Here is a 17846-nt window from a genome sequence, read left to right as displayed (position 1 = left end):
TTCATCATCATCCACCTTGGTCTCAGGTCACCCACATGACTCACTTTCAGAATTAAAATCACCAGAATGGAACTTCTCATCAACTGTGTGTTGCTGTGTTGTGCGTTCGTTAGCCACATACTTCCCAAACGCTCTGATTATATTTCGAGCTGTCTGTGCTGCACTGGTTGCATGATGGAACTGACATTCAAAAATAACACGAATTTTTGACTTTTCCATGGTTTCACAAAAATTGCTCTAAAAAAATGTGAAAGATAATCACAAACCAAAACATGCATTTGAAAGACTGAGGATGTGCCTTCACAATAGGAAAAAAAAAAAACCAAGAAGTGTCAAAGTGAAATATCAGAGATATCAACTGTCAAACTTAGTACTTAAGGAAATCGGACATTTCATACTTAATGACCTAATACAAGGTCTTTCATCTTTCAGATTAAAGAGCCACCAGTCTTTGCCATGGCGATGGCCAATATTACTAATACATTCGTTCCCATTGAATCCAGACGAGCTTTATTATACTGTGTTCCAAGCAGCCAGTACTAATTAGAGTTGGCTTATGAGGTGAAACCTGTCTTGGTTTGGTTTCCCTGAGAAGCAGACTATGAGACAGGAATATGAGTACAAGTAGTTTATTTTGGACGTGACCCCAGGAAATGCCCCAGTTACCACTGTGGGCACATGCATCCCGATCCCACTGGAAAACTGAAAACTAGCATACTCCAGAGTTACACCAACCAAGAGATGAGGAAGCTGAAGTATTTATCTACCAGCTCCCACTTTGTCTTTCATTGAGGTCTGTTTCCAGGAGTATTAAGCAGTTCCTGCTTCCCCTGGGTGCAAGCCGGATAGTCAGCTAGAGACAAAGTTGCTAGAAGAGCAGTTAGCAGCCTTCACATAGAGGGGAACGCCTGAGCGGGGCTGGCTTCGTGGGCATCTGCCGTGTGCAGTTGGCTTAGTGCTCTGCTTCTGCCCTCTTCAAATTCTTAGTAATTTTTGAATATTTTTTGAATAATGTTTGCACTGGGCTCCACAAATTCTGGAGCCAGACCTGAGTCTAAGGGAGTATGAATGGGGCACCAATAGCTTCTGTTACAAAACCTATTTGTCATTTCTGTGAATTTATAAATGGGCCATTTTTTATGCCTGCTTTCTAGTATTATGTTGGACACGCAATATCCTCCATGAATATGTGTTTTAAATGATTAAATTTTGTTTTCCATTTTAATTCTTTTTCACAAATGAAAATCTCACAGAACCCAAGGACCCTTATCTCAAGTGTCCTTCCTCCTGGCCACTGATCATCCCTGGAGGCCACTCTTGCTTCTGCCTAGTTGAGCGCCTTCGGGACGTGGCCATCACAGTCTTTGAGCTGGAGGGGAGGACAACAGCAGAGATCTGTGAATTCTGTGTTCTAGGCTGGGTGAGGGGTTTTAAATTAAACTTGTTCGCAGAGGTGTGTCAGAGGCTGAAGGAAATCACATAGGGAGTATCTTGTAGGCAGGAAGAATACTTGGGCTTTGAGGACTCTGTTAAAAGGTCTTATGTTGGTTATCTGTTGCCCCATTTTATCCCAAATACAGTGGTTGAAAACAATCAACTTTTGTTATCTCACAGTTTCTGTGGTTAGGAATCTGGAGGCAGTTTAGCTACGTGGCTCTGACTCAGAGTCTGACGTGACTGCAGCCCCAGTCATCTGAAGGCGTGAGCGGGGCAGGGGGCACCTCTTCCAGGGTGCCTCACTCACATGCCTGGTGGGGTGTTGACAGGACACCCACACATAAATCTCTTTTTAGGGTTGCTTGAGTATCTGCATGCCATGGCTGCTGGCATCCCCCAAAGCAAGTGATTTAAGAGAGAGAGCAAGGAGAAGGCTACCATGTTTTTATGACCTAGTCTCAGAAGTCACATATGGTCACTGATGCCACATTGGTTTTTTTTAGAAGCAAGTCAATAAGAAAAGCCCATGCTCAAAGGGAGGGGAATTAGGCTTTGCCTTTTCAAGGGAAAAGTATTTGTCTCTATATAAAAACAATCACAGGGTTTCAAGAATCTCCCATTTCAGAAGTAAATTCCCGTGCCCTTTGCCTTACTGTGCAGTTGCTAATCTGATTTTGATTGTTCCCTCATCCTCCTGTTCTGCCCTGTGCCCTTTCCATGTGTTGGCGCAGTAACTAGCGTTGACAACTGCCCTTCTCTAAGAAGATTAAAAAGTATCCCAAATACTAGGACACACAGAAGGAAAATACATGTTCTGTGGCGTGATGGTGGCATGTATCAGTTTCCTAGGGCTATTGTAACAACGGACCAAAAACTGGGTGGTTTAAAACAATAGAAATTTATTCTCCCACAGTTACGGAGTGCAGACACCTGAAATCAAGGTATCAGCCGGGTTGGTTCCTTCTGGAGGCCCTGAGGGAAAATTTTATGCTTCTCCTCGTTCCTGGTGTTTGCTGGTGATTCCTGGTTTGTAGATACATCACTCCAATCTCTCCCTCCATCATCACATCACATTACAGTCTCCATGTTTGTGTGTCTGTGTCCAAGTTTCCCTCTTACAAGGACATCAGTCATTGGATTAAGGGCCCACCCTAACCTAGCATGACCTCATCTTAACTGGATTATATCTGCAAAGACCCTATTTTCAAATAAGGTCAAATTCTGAGGTTCCTGATGGTCATGAGTTTTGCGGGGGGCGGGGGCATTATTTAACACAGTACAGGGTATAGATATTAAAATTCACTGGTGTCTCTAGATACTCTTCACCAGAGAGGAGAGTTTCCATGACGCTACAGTAGCCAGATGTCCCTGATGCAGGCATGGAGCTGGGCAGTGAACTAGTCAAATTGCAGGGCAATGGCTGCTACACGTTCATATGCACATATCTGGGTGTAGGAAGCTAAGAGAATTAGTATTAAGTACAAGAGGTTGAAAATGCTAATAGGCATGAATATTATTCCTCAGACCAGTTTTTTGGTCAGCTGGACCTGGGAACCTTACTTGATTTATCGAGTCTGACTCTGTGTCATGTTACCGCCTTGCTTGAGTACTCAGTGACAAGGGTGTCCTCCCAGAGAGGTGATCCCTTGCCTACTCTGGTCTCTAGGCAAAGTGCAAGACGTGCTCAACTAAGCAGCACTTCAGTGGAAGAATCAAGTGATTGTCCAGTTCTCCTCCACCCCCCTTTACAGGATATCGATAGAAGACGACTTTTACCTCTTGACTGGTCTTCCATAGGCTAGGAAAGTGCAGAACTTGATTTTCCTGATTCCCAAACTGGCTCTACTTCTTTAGGAAGGGGACAAAAGAAGAAGCTGCTCCTAGTATAGTGAGCACAGAGAAATATTCTATAAATGTTTATTAAATTAAGGAATTTTTTACATGCTAGGGGTAGCTCTTGGTGTAATAGTAGCTAGTGATCATCTGTAGTGCTCTGTCTCATTGGAGTTCCACAACACCTGTATGTGGCAGGTTTTATCACTCCACTGCTCCCCCACAACCCACCATCACAATCCATCAAAACTATTAATACGTTATTAGTAGTTCCCTAAACCTGATGCCCTATTTCACAGTTTGATGTCTTTGCTGTTTCTTCTTCCTGAATTTCCCTTTGCTTATGCTGTGAAGCCCTCCTAATCTTGCTCCTAGATCCAGGTTATTAATGTTTTTCTCTGCACTACTTTTGTACTTTTAAGTAGTACTGTTAGATTATTGATATTTTCACATATATCCTCTATTAGACTGGGGAGCTACTTAAGAGCAGAGACTATTTTTGTTTTTCATCTCCTAACAGTGCCTGACACGTAGGAGGTACCCAACTCAAAGAAGGAAACCAAGGCTCAGAATGGTTGAGGAATTTGCCTAAGGTCACACAGCTGGTGTATGGCAGAGCCAGAAGCAGACTCCAGAAATTTAACCACTCACCAACTAGAGAGAAGAAAAGACCGCACGCAAGTCAGATGTCTGAGAGCTAATCTTGGGTTAGCACTCCTGTGTTACTCTGCATTGATGAGGTACTTTATCTTTATGAAATTTTCATTCTTTTTTTTTTTTCTTTCTTTCTTTTTTTTTTTTTTTTTTTGAGGCAGGGTCTTTCTAGGCTGGAGTGCAGTGGCATGATCACAGCTCACTGTAACCTTGAACTCCTGGGCTCAAGTGATCCTCCCACCTCAGCCTCCCAAGTAGCTAGGACTACAGGCACACACCACCACATCTAGCTAATTTTTAAATTTTTGGTAGAGGCTGGTCTCAAACTCCTGACCTTAAGCAATCCTCCCACCTCAGCCTCCCAAAGTGCTGGGATTACAGACGTGAGCCACCGCACCTGGCCTGAAATTTCTTTATCATCTAGCTCGGAGTAGCCTTTCTATGAGGAGGTTGACTGTAGACATTCTGTAGGGCCCCTTTTGACTACTGTATCCTCAGTCTTACATCCTGAGTCACCTGAACACTCTGCCTTGGTGACTGTACGATCCTCTGCTCTTTCTTTCCCTCATCAGCATGTAGAGATGTGGCATGTCCTCCGCAGTCTTGGGGGGCTCCTCCCTAGTAGGCCTGGCCATCGTCTGCTGTCCTAGGTCCTGAAGAGATGTCCTTGTGTTTCCTGAAAGTTTCTCAGTTTCCCAAATGCAGATTTGAGTTTTTATTTGTTTTTGAAGAAATCAAAAAGATAATAGGTCATCTGTTAATGACTTAAAGGAAAGCACAGGAGAGTGGAGGGAACTACCCAGGTGGTAGAGTCAGATTTTCTATTTTGCATTTCTCCATCTCTCCTTTTAGTCCCTTCCTTTGGCTGCCTTGTTGAGTCATTTGACTCTGCTTCTCTCGTTGCTGTGGTCTCAGTCTTGTGATTTACTCCTGGAGCTGCTGACAAGACTGCTCAGATTTAGGGTTATGGAGGTTAGGACTAGAGAAGAATTAGGTAGGTCCAGAGGCTGATGAAAAGGGAGTTTTTTTTTTTTTTTTTTTTTTTAATTTCAGCATATTATGGGGGTACAAAAGTTTAAGTTATGTATATTGCCCATCCCCCCCCGTCAGAGCTTCAAGTGTGTCCATTCCCTAGACAGTGCACATTGCACTCATCATGTAGGTATACACCCATCCCCTCCCCCCACCTCTGCCCAACACCCAATTGGTGTTATTCCCAAGTGTGCACTTAGGTGATGATCAGGGAAACCAAGTGCTGGTGAGTACATGTGGTGCTTATTTTTCCATTCTTGGGATACTTCGCTTAGAATGGGTTCCAACTCTCTCCAGGAGAACAAAAGAGATTCTATATCACTATTATTTCTTATAACTGAGTAATACTCTATGGTATACATATACCACATTTTACTAATCCACTTATGTATTGATGGGCATTTGGGTTGTTTCCACACCTTTGGGATTGTGAATTGTGCTGCTATAAACATTCGAGTGCAGGTGTCTTTTTTATAGAATGTCTTTTGTTCTTTTGGGTAGATGCCCAATAATGGGATTGCTGGATCGAATGGTAGGTCTACTTGAATCTGTTTAAGGTATCTCCATATTGCTTTCCACAGAGGTTGCGCTAGTTTGCAGTCCCACCAGCAGTGTATGAGTGTTCCTGTCTCTCCGCACCCACGCCAACATGTATCGTTTTGGGACTTTTTGATAAAGGCCATTCTCACTGGAGTTAAGTGATATCTCATTGTGGTTTTGATTTGCATTTCCCTGATGATTAGAGATGGTGAGCATTTTTTCATATGTTTGTTGGCCATTCTTCTATCTTCTTTTGAAAAATTTCTATTCATGTCCTTTGCCCACTTTTTGATAGGGTTGTTTGATTTTTTCTTGCTGATTTTCCTGAGTTCTAAATAGATTCTAGTTATCAGTCGAAAAGGGAGTCTTTTAAACCCTTGGACAAAAATTTTGAATATATAACGAGGCCGAGGTTCATCTTTGCAGTTCTTTCAGGAGAAAACTTAAATGCAACTCATTTTTTAAGTTAAAAAAAAAAAGTAATGAGTCAAGATGGATATTATCAGAAAGAGTTTGAGATCCCAAACTTGGGAGGACCTTTGAAAAGTGACCTGTCCGCTTTCTGGGGGATGGCTAACAGTTCACATTATTTTCTTGATGTGTTCTATGGATGGAAACTCCAAGGCTTCCAATGGTTTTCCTTCCTAATGTTTTATCACCTTCATGTGTGATGTTTCTTTTTTCTATTAGCTACTTTGTACACACAGAAAACCAATGCTCAGCACTTCCAGTAGCAGGGCTAGTGAAATCAAAACAGAGTTCCACAGCAAGAAACTCAGGATACACAAGCCAAAGCAGTACCCCTTCATCCATGGAGACATGTCTAACTGGAGGTGAGAGAAAGGCTTTACAGAGAATTAAGGGAAGGTTAAGACTGCATTTGTGGCATTTTTGCTCTCTCAGGCCCAAATGCAGGTTGGAAATACCCTGGGTCCCGCTACTCAAAGTGTGGTCAAAAAGGACCCGCAGCATCAGCTTCTCTGGATGCAGAATTTCAGGCCCAACACCAGGCCTACAGGATAAGGATCTGCATTTTAACAAGCTGCCCATAATTTGCTTATGTATTAAATTTTAGAAGCAGTGTTGTAGGACTGCCTTTCTTTAAGTGTTATACAAAAACACCTGAGCTCCAACAAAACAAATTCTCACGCTCTACCCTAGAGGGACTGCAGCTGCTTCTCTGGGTGTGGTGCAGGACTCTGCATTTTCAGCAAGTGCCCTAAGGCTCTTGTGCACACCGAGTTTGAGGACCCCTGCTTTAGATGGTGGGAAATCTGGGCAGGGGTGGGCTGTGGGCTGGAAATGAAATGACGATGTTCAGAAACTGACACACACATGCCACGGCTCCTGCTGGGAATCAGTGGGGCAGATCCAGTTGATTGTGGAGAACATAGACCTCTCCATAGCCGTGCTCAATAGTCACATGGATGTGATGGCAGGAGACCGCCACATATGTCCCCTCAGTGACCAATCGATGATAGGAACCACACTGATCCTGTTCATCAAAAACTCATTGCTGGGCAGGTACTCAGGCCGTGGGAAAGCCATGTCCGTCTCAGAGACACAGAGTCAGCTTGGCCCCTGGTCCCTGAAGACCAAAGAGTGGGACTGTTTTCCCTGTAAAACAATCCTGAAAAGCAAAAATGATGGCCTCTTTATCTGCATTGGCAAAGGTCACTGTACCTTCTGGAGATTTTGACACAGGGTCAGTTTGGTTTCTGGGGTAGGAGCCCAGAATTATGCCCTGGTGACCCTCACAGGCCAGACCCCCTCTTTCTGACAAAGGAAGGTCCTTCCCTTCTCAGCGACTCTCGAGCCATGCCTAGGATGCAGTCTCCCCCTATGACAGTTCCACCCTCCAGCAGCGGGTCCCGGAGAAGTGGCCTTCCCTAGGGAGCACAAAGGGGCTGGTGTTGAATCTCTTGGGATGAGCAGACAACCCTCGCAGAACTTCTTGTGGTCACACATTGGCCCTGTTCAGAGACCAGGACATTGTGTGAGCAATGTCTTGACCAAGGCCACTCCCACAGCTAGAGAAAAAGACCGAGGGTCAGAGCACCACTGGACTGGATGTAGGAAACCGACATACCGCCCTGGCTGGATTGGAGCAGATCGCTTCAGTGATCTGTTCCTCAGTTTCCCCCTCCACAAGATGGGGAAAGTCTTTATTATCATTGATGAATACTATTAAAACAACTTAAATTTACATGGTATCTTACAACACGCAAAGAATACAGTGAAAAGACAACTCTGAGAGGCATGGAGGGAGGGAGTCCCTTGCTCCTTTACAGGACAGCTGAGGCTCAAAAGGCCGGGCGGTTTGTGCCTAGCCCCTGGCTACCTCCGATTGTGGAGCAGCTCTGCTGTAACCGTAGCGTTGACCTTTTCCTGTTTCTTTCATTGTCCAGGTGAGGAAAGGGGACTTCTATGTATCTCTCTCCTCCAATTTTTATTACTCGCTTTCTGTGGCTGCTGCTGTAGAAGCTGTTGCCGACTGATGTGGACGCCTCAACCTGCGGCTCACAAAAGGCCTAGGTGTCCTTGTTCTCTCTCTGGGTTGATGCCCATGGCCCTGGAAGAAAATTTAAAATCATCATCTTATTAAAAAGTCTTAAGTCTGAATTATTAGTTACTTATCCAGGAATCTTAAACTTTTCCCGCTATCCAGTTTTAACCACAGTTGCTCCTCCAACACAGACCTTTGAGGGCCTTTCATGGTTTCCTTCATGAATATTTATTGATGTTGTACAGGAGCCACCAGGAAGGAGACGGGGCTGTCTGTGTTGCCTGTGAACCTTAAACTGGGCTCTTAGCCTTGTGCATACAGTCCTGTTCTTGGATGGCGTTCTTGAGCAAGAGGCAAACTGTCCTTCTGAAATTCATCTTCATTGCTATAAGGGTTTTACGACTTACAATACCCAGTCTTCCTAAAAGGTGGGGTATCCTTTTTATATCTAATGTTGATTCCTCATTTTTCCTCTATATTAACAACCTTTTTGTGAGGTGGCTTGAACGGTTTATAGAGAAAACGGAAACCGTCTGATACTTGGCTCCCACCTCTTGCAATGTTATCGTCTGTGGCTTAAAGCGCCATGGTCAAACACATTAACTTAACTCAACCCCGGGTCTCTTCGAAGACAGACCTGAAGCTTCCAGTGGCCTGAATTTTGGGCTCCATGTGAATCTTTCCTTTTCTATGAGGAAAAGAAGTGGAAGGAGATGAGCCCCAGCCCTTCTGGGCCCTTCCTGCTCTGCCCTTCCTCATGGCGTGATGGAAAGTGCACCGGACGAGCCGGGAGGAGCCCTGGGTGTGCGTCCACGTTGTGCCACTCGCTGGCCTTAGTGGCCGTTAAAAATTGATTTGCCCTCATTATAAAATTTAGAATGATTTTTATTTTTATTATTATTTTTTGTTTGTTTGTTTTTTTTGTTGAGACAGAGTCTCACTTTGTTGCCCAGGCTAGAGTGAGTGCCGTGGCGTCAGCTTAGCTCACAGCAACCTCAGACTCCTCGGCTTAAGCGATCCTACTGCCTCAGCCTCCCGAGTAGCTGGGACTACAGGCATGCGCCACTATGCCCGGCTAATTTTTTTTTTTTATATAGATTTTTAGTTGTCCATATAATGTCTTTCTATTTTTTAGTAGAGACGGGGTCTCGCTGAGGCTGGTCTCGAACTCCTGACCTTGAGCGATCCACCCGCCTCGGCCTCCCAGAGTGCTAGGATTACAGGCGTGAGCCACCGCGCCCAGCCTAGAATGATTTTTAAAGTCTTTCCTAGCTCTAAAGTCTAACTTTTCCTGGTAGTCATGACTTTCTGTCCCCTCGCCTTCCTCATTTAGTGCAATTTTCTCAGGGCCGCACAGAGGGGAGCTGTCAAGTGGTGCTGGGCACTCACCCTGCAGAGGGCAGCGGCGGGTTCAGCCCCCGCTGTGTAGTGGGACCACTGCCTCCCGTCTGCCCCAAGGGTAGAGGCAGCTGAGCGCTGCGGTGGGGTCAGTCCCTGACGCTCTGCTGGGACACTGATTAGTGCTATGCCACACATTCAGGGAAGGAGCTACTCTGTCTTCTTTTCCCTCTTGAATTACCCCGATAAGGCCCCCATTGGCTTACAAACCTCATTCTACAAATCTCCCTCTCCCAGTTTCCCTTTTCAGCCGTTTCCATTGAAGCAGCACTCGCTCCACCCTCTTTCTAAGAGCAGAACACAGGCCCCATTACTGGGAATTATATTCTTGGCTGCCTGGATATAATTATCCACTGTAAATATGTGGATGGGAGGCTCCGGCCTGCCCCTGTATCACATACTCAGATGGAGATGGCTGTCATCCCTGTCCCTTACCCCCCCTTTATAACTTCTGTCTGTTGGGTAACAATGCCAGCGGGAGAGAACAGTGGGCGGAACATGGACGGGGGCCACGCCTTACCTGGACTTCCCATCTCACCAGGCCTGGCGGTGCTGGTGCCTGCTCTGATCCTGGCCTGACCCGTGTCTCTGGGTCCTGGGCTGCAGGATTGGAGAGGCAGGCATGACTGTGGTGAAGATGGAGAAGGAAGACAGGAATGTGGGAAAAGAGGAGAGGGCGTGCCCTTGTGGGTCCCCACCCCTGAGTGAGGACTCCCCTCCTCCACCTCACTCCTCAGCCTGTCAGGATCGGTCGGCTCCTTGGGTACTTTGGTGACATGTTCATCTTTTCCACTGGTGAGCTCCGTCTCCAGCGCCTCCATCTGGGCCAGGAAGAGGTGCTCCTGGGCTTCGAGAGCTCCCGAGTCTGCCTGTACTCAGGCACCCCCTGCTGCTTCTTGGCTGGCATCTGGTTCTAGAGAAGAAATACAAAGGAAGTGACGGTCTGGAACCTGGAGTCCCAATGAACACAACCCATTGAGGGGTACCAATAATTTGTTATTAGACCTTGCTGGATCCTGCATTTGTTTCCTAGTGTCTAGCAGATGGCACATAGTATAAGAAAGTTAACATAAAAAAGAGGACTGAACTCTAAGAACTGGTTTTCACGGACCATTCAGAGTCCTAGGCTCATCATGAACACTATTTGCTTCTTTGGGTTTCAGTTTTTTTCCAGAAGTCTAGAAAGTATGGACAGATCATTCTGGTGTAATTATGTGAATGGGAACGTTTAGTAGATGGGAATTGATGTAATGGAAATTCACTGAAAGCTGGATTCAAAGGTCAAAAGTTGGAGCTAAAGAAACTTTTGCTTCCTTTTAGATCTTTTGTTGTTCTCCAGACATGGTGGCTATGACTCTTATTTCCTACCCAAGCACACAATGTCAGATCTCTCATATTCCCTTTTAGATAAGAAATTCTCTCCTCTCTTCTCCTGTGACTACTCAGGTCACCATTGGTGAGTGGCATCTTCCTCAGGAAAAACAACCTGAATCTCTTAGCTGGGAAACTCTAATAGAAAAGCAAGACATGGTTCACACACCATTAAAACCTGTGTTGCTTGTTCTCCCGCCTCCTTCATCTTTTTTTTTTTTTTTTTGTCTGCCAAGACAAGGTCTCACTCTGTCACCCAGGCTGGGTGGAGTGTAGTGGTGTCACCACAGCTCCCTGCAGTCTCGAACTCCCAGGATCAGGTGATCCTCCTGCCTCGGCCTCCCAAAGTGCTGGGAGGATTACATGTGTGAGCCCCCATGGCTGGCTGCTTCATCTTAATCTCCTCCCTCTCTTTCTTCAGACTCAAGAAGCTCTGGAATTAATCCCATGACAAGAGGACACTCATGTTTATGAATCAAAACATTTTATCCCAACACTTATGTATTTCCGGGATTCATATTCTAAACTAGGTTACTGACAGATTCAGAACCAAATTCATAGACATCCAAAGGGGCTCACGGAGAAAGTGAGATAGAAATGGGATTAGGGAGTGAATTAAGCGTGTCATCAGGAATAGGATGAGGGTTCTATAAACTTACAAGTACATGAAGTTGGTGTTGGGGATCGTGAAGCAGAGGGTTTTCCAGCAAGTTGTCCCTGATCAACCTGCCTCACTCTACCCGCTTGTCTGATGAGGAATACTTCCCTCGTCTTCTGTTCTCCTGTTGATTGCGTTATTGATGGCCTTTTCTTCAGAGAATGAGGTCGCATTTAGTGATGGAATCAAGAGCCTGAGTCCTGGCACGTCTGGAACTCTGCAGAGTGGAGAGGCTGGCTGAAGAGCAAGCTAGTGGTTTTAACAGAAGGAAGGAGAAAGTCAGATGTTAAAAGCGAAGAGAAGAAACTATAAATGAGTGAGCCTGTACAAGTCAAGGTTAATACCTCTTTGGGATTACAGGCAATTAAAGTCAACAGGAGGTTGGGGACAGAGTTTCATTGTTAGAGGAAAAACTTAGGGGACATTTTATCCAGGATTTCAATATAGGAGTCCCAACAAACAAGTAGAGAATGATGAAGATCTTGTTTTAGGATAATAGCTTCTTGCCCAGCTTTATACTCAATGTAGTAAACTTTATTTGTGTGTTTTGATCTAACCGGCACAGGGCCCCATTCTTCCAGGAAGTCCCACGCTGCACCCTCCGCCAGGGTTCAGTTGTGATCAGCCACCTCTTTGGCAGTCCCTGAGCAGCTCCACCCCGTCCCCAGCTACTGCTGATCAGTCCACCATGAGCATGGCTAAGGTGCAGCGGCATCATAGTTGGTCACCAAATTTTGTTGGTTCTCCCCTTTGCAGGCACGTGGTCACGATTACTTCCTGGGCCTAGCTTGTAGGGGAGGGAGGGGTGCCATATTGCTGTCGTGCAATGAGTTGTAAGCAGGGCTGATATATGTTTCTTCTGGGCTGGGAATTTAACTGCTGGTGCAAGTTATTGCAGACTCTCTCTTTGCCACTGGCATAACAATAACCAGTGCTGAAGATGGAGGCTGTGCCAAGAGTCTGGGTCTCCGAGTGACTGCAATGAGCAGAGCCCCTCTGAGCAACTTCTGGTAGACAGGTAGCCTGAGAAAGAAATCTTTTTGGTTTATGCCCCTGAGATATGAGAGTTGTATATAATTGCAGCCTAACCCAGGCTATCCTGCTATACTGCTACAGGAGGATCTTTGACTCCTAGGGCAGCGCCCAGCCTAGGATAGCTTGCTGCTAGCTCGGGCTTCAGCCAGTCTTTCAGCTCTGCACAGCGCTTGGCATGGCAGGATGTAGGCCCTTGGTTCAGAGCTCTTTCCTGGAATTCGCTGCTTCGTGACCAGAGAGAGTAACTCTGTCTTTCTTTGTTGGCAAGATAAGACTTAGAAGCCTAGACATGGCTATAATTACAGCTGATACAGGAAATGAGTTGAACAAATTGAGCCAATACAGAGAAGAGGAAATAAGAGCGGGGAGTCTCAGTTGCATTCAAGTCCCTTGTTATACCTGAGGTTCAGTTGCTTCCCTGCTTTTCCTTTAGTTTGTTAAAGAGGACAATGAATCCCCATTTTGACAAGCTAGAGTTACATTTCTGTCACTTCTAGCCAAAAATATCTTTTCTAGGAGTAACAGTATTTTTATTTGCCCAGATATTTTAACCCACCTCAAAAAAAAAAAAAAAAAATCTCACTGTGTGATCTGAGGGGAAAAAAAAAAAAAGCCCTATCCATTCAGGGCTTTTTTTTTTTTTTTTTTTTTGCCATTTTCAACTTTGTGTCCAGTGATGTTTCCTTTATACCCAGAAGCCTCCAGTGGATTCCCAAAGGTGTGTGAAATCCTACAGTGACATTGAAGTTTCCATGTCATGCAGGCAGAGAAATTATGATATCTTCTGGTGCCTGAGAATTTTTGGAGTGAGATGGTGTGCATTTGCAAGTAAAACTACATAATCCGGATTAAAAGAGAAGCCATTGTTGCATTTAGAACTGTGTTTAGAATACGATAGTCAATTTTTTGGTAATAGTGCTGAAGCCAGTAATGCAGTCAACCAGGTTCCTTCCCACTTTAGACAAGAGAGCAAAAGGCCTTACCTAACTTGTAGGACCTGGTGTCTACCTCCTTCTGTCGTAGCACCAGGTGGTATTTGTGCTCTGTGACATCTTCGCAGACCATGCACGGGAATTGCTGGTCCTCCTGGCAATAGAAAAAGGCCTTCCCGGGGGCACTCACAGAACCAAACTCCCTGTGCTGGACTCTTGCCCATGGGCTCGAGCGGAGGAGGCTGGAGACCCAAGTGGCCAGAATCCAGTTGGGCCTGATGTTCCCCTCTCGAAATGGCTTCTTGCAGAATGGACAGCACATGGCTCCCTGGTGGACCTGAGGGTGGCACAGCACTTGGTGATGCAGGCCTGGCAGAAGCTGTGGCCACAGAAGATTCTCACAGGGCCCCTCATGAATTCCACTCAGACACTGCAGGCCACCTCTTCCAGCAGGTCCCCAGCAGTGGGCCCAGTTGCCATAACTGCTGTCCAAGGTGTGCTCAGCAGTTCGTTCACGACTTCTTGTGCCTGTGCCTGTGTGATGGGAGGAGGATGTGGTCAGCAATGGGCAAAGGAACTGAGATGGAAAGAAGAGTTGTTCAGGACGGAGATAATTTATGCCACAGGTGCTGGCTCTGCGGTCACCTCTTAACTGTCCACACGCACATTCCTACCCTCTGCCATCGCCTCTCCACACTGTGCCCAGAGTGGCCTTCCTCAAAGTGGAAGTCTTATCCTCACTTCTCTGTTTACGGTGCCAGGCTGCGGAAGGCTTACAAAGCCCAGCCTGAATCACCAGCCTCCCCTCTCTCTCCTGCCTTGTAGAAGCAAACACGGGTTGAATGTCAGCTGTGAGCCAGGCTTGTTCTAAACCCTTCACGTGTGTCAACTCACAGTCCTTGCAACGTCCCTAACATTTTTTCCCATTTTACAGGCGACGACTAAAGCTGAGTCTGAGAACCCACAACCCTGTCCAACATGCAGGACTTTGCCCCCGCTGGTCCCTCTGTAGGAATCACGCCTCCTTGTCAACGCCTGTTGTACTCAGGGCTCAGTGGACACATCATTTGCTCAGGGAGGATGTCCTAAGCTGCTCCCAGCCTAGGGTGGGCACCTACTTCTATGCTCCAAATGCCTGTCTTTCCAGCTGGGCTATTCGACCTGTGTACTGCTGCATCCCCAGCGCCTGGCACATGTCCCGCCCAAATAAATACAATTTGAATTAATAGATTATACAGTTCCCCAAAAACTAGTTAGGGAGGGCTTGGGTATTTAGACCAACCCTCTTGCAGAACACAGCATTTATTGTGATGCGATATACCTTGCTATCACTACAGAGATTGCGAATATTTGGAGGGCTGTAATGTGAAGAATTATTCTTTCTGATGTAGGGGTCAGAAATTGCTCATTTCTGTAGAAGTATGAGAGATACAGAGTTGGGCTCATCATGAGGGTCTTTTTTCTTTTTAAATTAGACTTAATAATAGAATGGGTGGCCTTGGCAGGTGGTGAGTTCCCCATCACTAAAGAGATTCAACCACTAGGTCTGAGAATGGGTAGAGAGGGGACACTGTGAAGGGTAAACCACCTGATCTCTGAGGCCCTTTCCTCACTCAGTCACCACTGTAGGTGGAGCACGGGGCGAGTTCAGAGAACCTGGGCCCCGCGAGCTGTGTGCACACGGACCGGGCGCCTCTGAGTCTCATTCCTAACATCTGTTAGTTATATAGCAGGTAACAATGAAAGTACACCTGACTGACTGCACAGAGTTTTAAATGAATTAAACGGGGTATTACGTATGAATCTCTGATTTGTTTGCTTTTCTTTGTTGTTCTTTGTTGTGTTTTGCTTTTTTCTTTGTATTATGAAATCACCAGTCAACTTTTTCCTTCTTCCATTTAAAAAAGAAATTCACATTATTATAATCATAACAAGAATTTTTAAAATGAAAAATAAACTCACCTGCAAACCCACAACCAAATACAATAATTTTTTTTTTTTTTTTTTTTCCTCTATTTTCTTCCACTGCAGCTGAGGATGGCTTTGGGACCTGACAGGAGGAATTACTCTATTTAATACCGTGTTAAGTGAATGCGGGTAATGCCAAGCCCTTTGCCACCCGTAAGTAGCTCCACATGATAGAACAGTAGAATTGGTGGTGGTTTTAGAGAGGTGGAGGGAAAACTGAAGAGAAAGTTGGAATGGATTTGAGAAAGACAAAAAAGAGTGGAAACCATTTTGTCTGCATTCCCCAGCAATCGAGCAGCCTCAGTCACCCTCCTCTGCCATCCTCCGTCTCCAGGAACTCTGCAGATTCGTGACTGAGATTCGGGTCCGGGCCTGTCTGCCCTTTTCCTTCCACAAGTCAATTCCAAGAGAACTCATCCTGGACACACGGTGCAGAAGGAAGGCAGGCAGCGGAAAAGCCTGGGTCTTGCCTGGGATCCTCCGTTTCCTGCAGCCGGGAGTGTTACAACCTGGGAGGAGATGGGAACTCCAGAAGAGAGAAAAAAGGAAAGAACAGTTTCACCTTCGCTGAAGTTAAACGTCCCTCTTCTGGAACTGAAAAAGACTCTGTTCCATTTCTCCCCTCCCTTCCTAGAACATTAGCCAAATGTTGGGCTAAGTAATTGGTGTTGACCCTGGGTTAATCCTGCGCTTGCAACCTGCAACAGGTTGGGCCAGGGCACTCACTGCCCCATCCCCAGCCTGACTCCCCCCGCCCCCTCCCCTCTTTCAGGCTGGGTGGGGCCCGAAGGCTGAGGAGTAGACTCTGGGAGGCAGGAGACCCCTGCGGGGACTGTGGGAGGCAGCACCCCTGTCTGCCATTCTGGAGAAGGTGCCGCCTTCACTCTCCTTTCTGGTGGAGGAGCCTGTGCAGACTGTTCTGCATGAGGACTAGTCTGTTTTTCCCATAGGCGATCAGGAAATGATTCCTTTCCTACCTGGTTCTGTCTACAGCCTGGGCATCTCAGTGAGTCAGTGGCTCAGGAACTCTCTCCCCTGCTCCTCCCCCTAGTTCAAGCTGCTAAGGGAATTTGATATTTTCATGGAATCTGCCCACACGTGTGCAGCCCAGTAGCAGAACTAGTGTTGGCAACCAGAGCGGACAGAGGATTTGGCTTCATGGAAACAGGCAAAGAAGAAGTATCGTGCAGCCTTCTGAGTTGGTCCCCGTATGGAGATGCCCACGCGGACAGGTCAGCAGGGGCCAGATATGGAAAAGGGTAGACGTGAGAATGTCATGTGACTTCTGCTACCATATGCCAAATCTAAAAACTCAGAAATTTTTCTAAAATTTTGGTGAGACCCAAATTTTCTTTGTAGCACATACTGGCACCATCTGTACTATCATCTAACTATTAATATTTCACAGTGGAACCATTTTTCTCGAGCACTGATAAGTAAGGCTGATATATTGGTTGAGTTCCTCACTTCAACAAAGACCATCATTCCTGCAAGTCTTACATTTAATATTTGAGTGACTGATTAAAATACATTTTTGTGAAACAGTTGACGCCTCACTGATAATGATTTATTACTTAGATGTGTAAGTTTCCAAAAAGTTGTCTTACTATGGTAGAATACAGTATTGTTTCCGAAGGTTTTACTATTTCAAATACTTTATTATACAAAGATATTCTTAATATTCTTCACAGTTTTGTCCTTGATTATTGCTAATTTTTTCGCTGAACTCTGACCACTGACAGGATGTGCGTGGCACAGTTTTTCACACGGCTTTTGACCATGATTTTCATCCAGTAGTTACCTTGCTAGCAATAACAAGCCACCTGTGAGTTTTGTCAGAATCATCAGAGATTTTCTAAATTTTAGAAATGCAAACTATTATTTCTTTTTAACCGAGTCTTATACAATAGCAACAGCATTCCCAGTTATTAAAATTTTTGGGCCGGGCGCGGTGGCTCACGCTTGTAATCCTAGCACTCTGGGAGGCCGAGGCGGGTGGATTGCTCAAGGTCAGGAGTTCGAGACCAGCCTGAGCGAGACCCCGTCTCTACTAAAAATAGAAAGACATTATATGGACAACTAAAAATCTATATAGAAAAAATTAGCCGGGCATAGTGGCACATGCCTGTAGTCCCAGCTACTCGGGAGCCTGAGGCAGGAGGATCGCTTAAGCCGAGGAGTCTGAGGTTGCTGTGAGCTAAGCTGACGCCACGGCACTCACTCTAGCCTGGGCAACAAAGTGAGACTCTGTCTCAACAAAAAAAAAAAAAAAATTTTTGTACAATGTCAGATGTTCTTGGCTGTGATTCATTATTAATATCGTTGCTTCCTTGTTCCCTCTGAGATCCAGAAGATTCATGTTTATCATGTTTATAAGGAATGTTAAAAATGTATCCAAACATCATTTGTCACTTTATTCTTACTGTTTTAGTATTCTAAGTTCTTGATATCAACACACTGCACAATAATAACACACTAACAA

General features: G+C 45.5%; 1 long non-coding RNA gene across 2 annotated transcripts in view; it reads left to right on the top strand.

Annotated features, from left to right (window-relative positions):
• The window catches only part of LOC138395691 (uncharacterized), a 44896-nt gene extending 27917 nt beyond the window's left edge, over positions 1–16979 (top strand). For both annotated transcript variants that reach the window (XR_011235548.1, XR_011235549.1), the window contains exons 2-3: positions 3791–4010; positions 15428–16979. This is a non-coding gene — a long non-coding RNA (uncharacterized lncRNA). The remainder of the gene's footprint in view (positions 1–3790; positions 4011–15427) is intronic.
• Positions 16980–17846: the final 867 nt, after the last annotated feature.

Source organism: Eulemur rufifrons, chromosome 15 (genome assembly GCF_041146395.1).
Source record: "Eulemur rufifrons isolate Redbay chromosome 15, OSU_ERuf_1, whole genome shotgun sequence".
Classification (NCBI taxonomy): Eukaryota; Metazoa; Chordata; class Mammalia; order Primates; family Lemuridae; genus Eulemur; species Eulemur rufifrons.
This window is presented reverse-complemented; position numbering and strand designations above follow the sequence as displayed.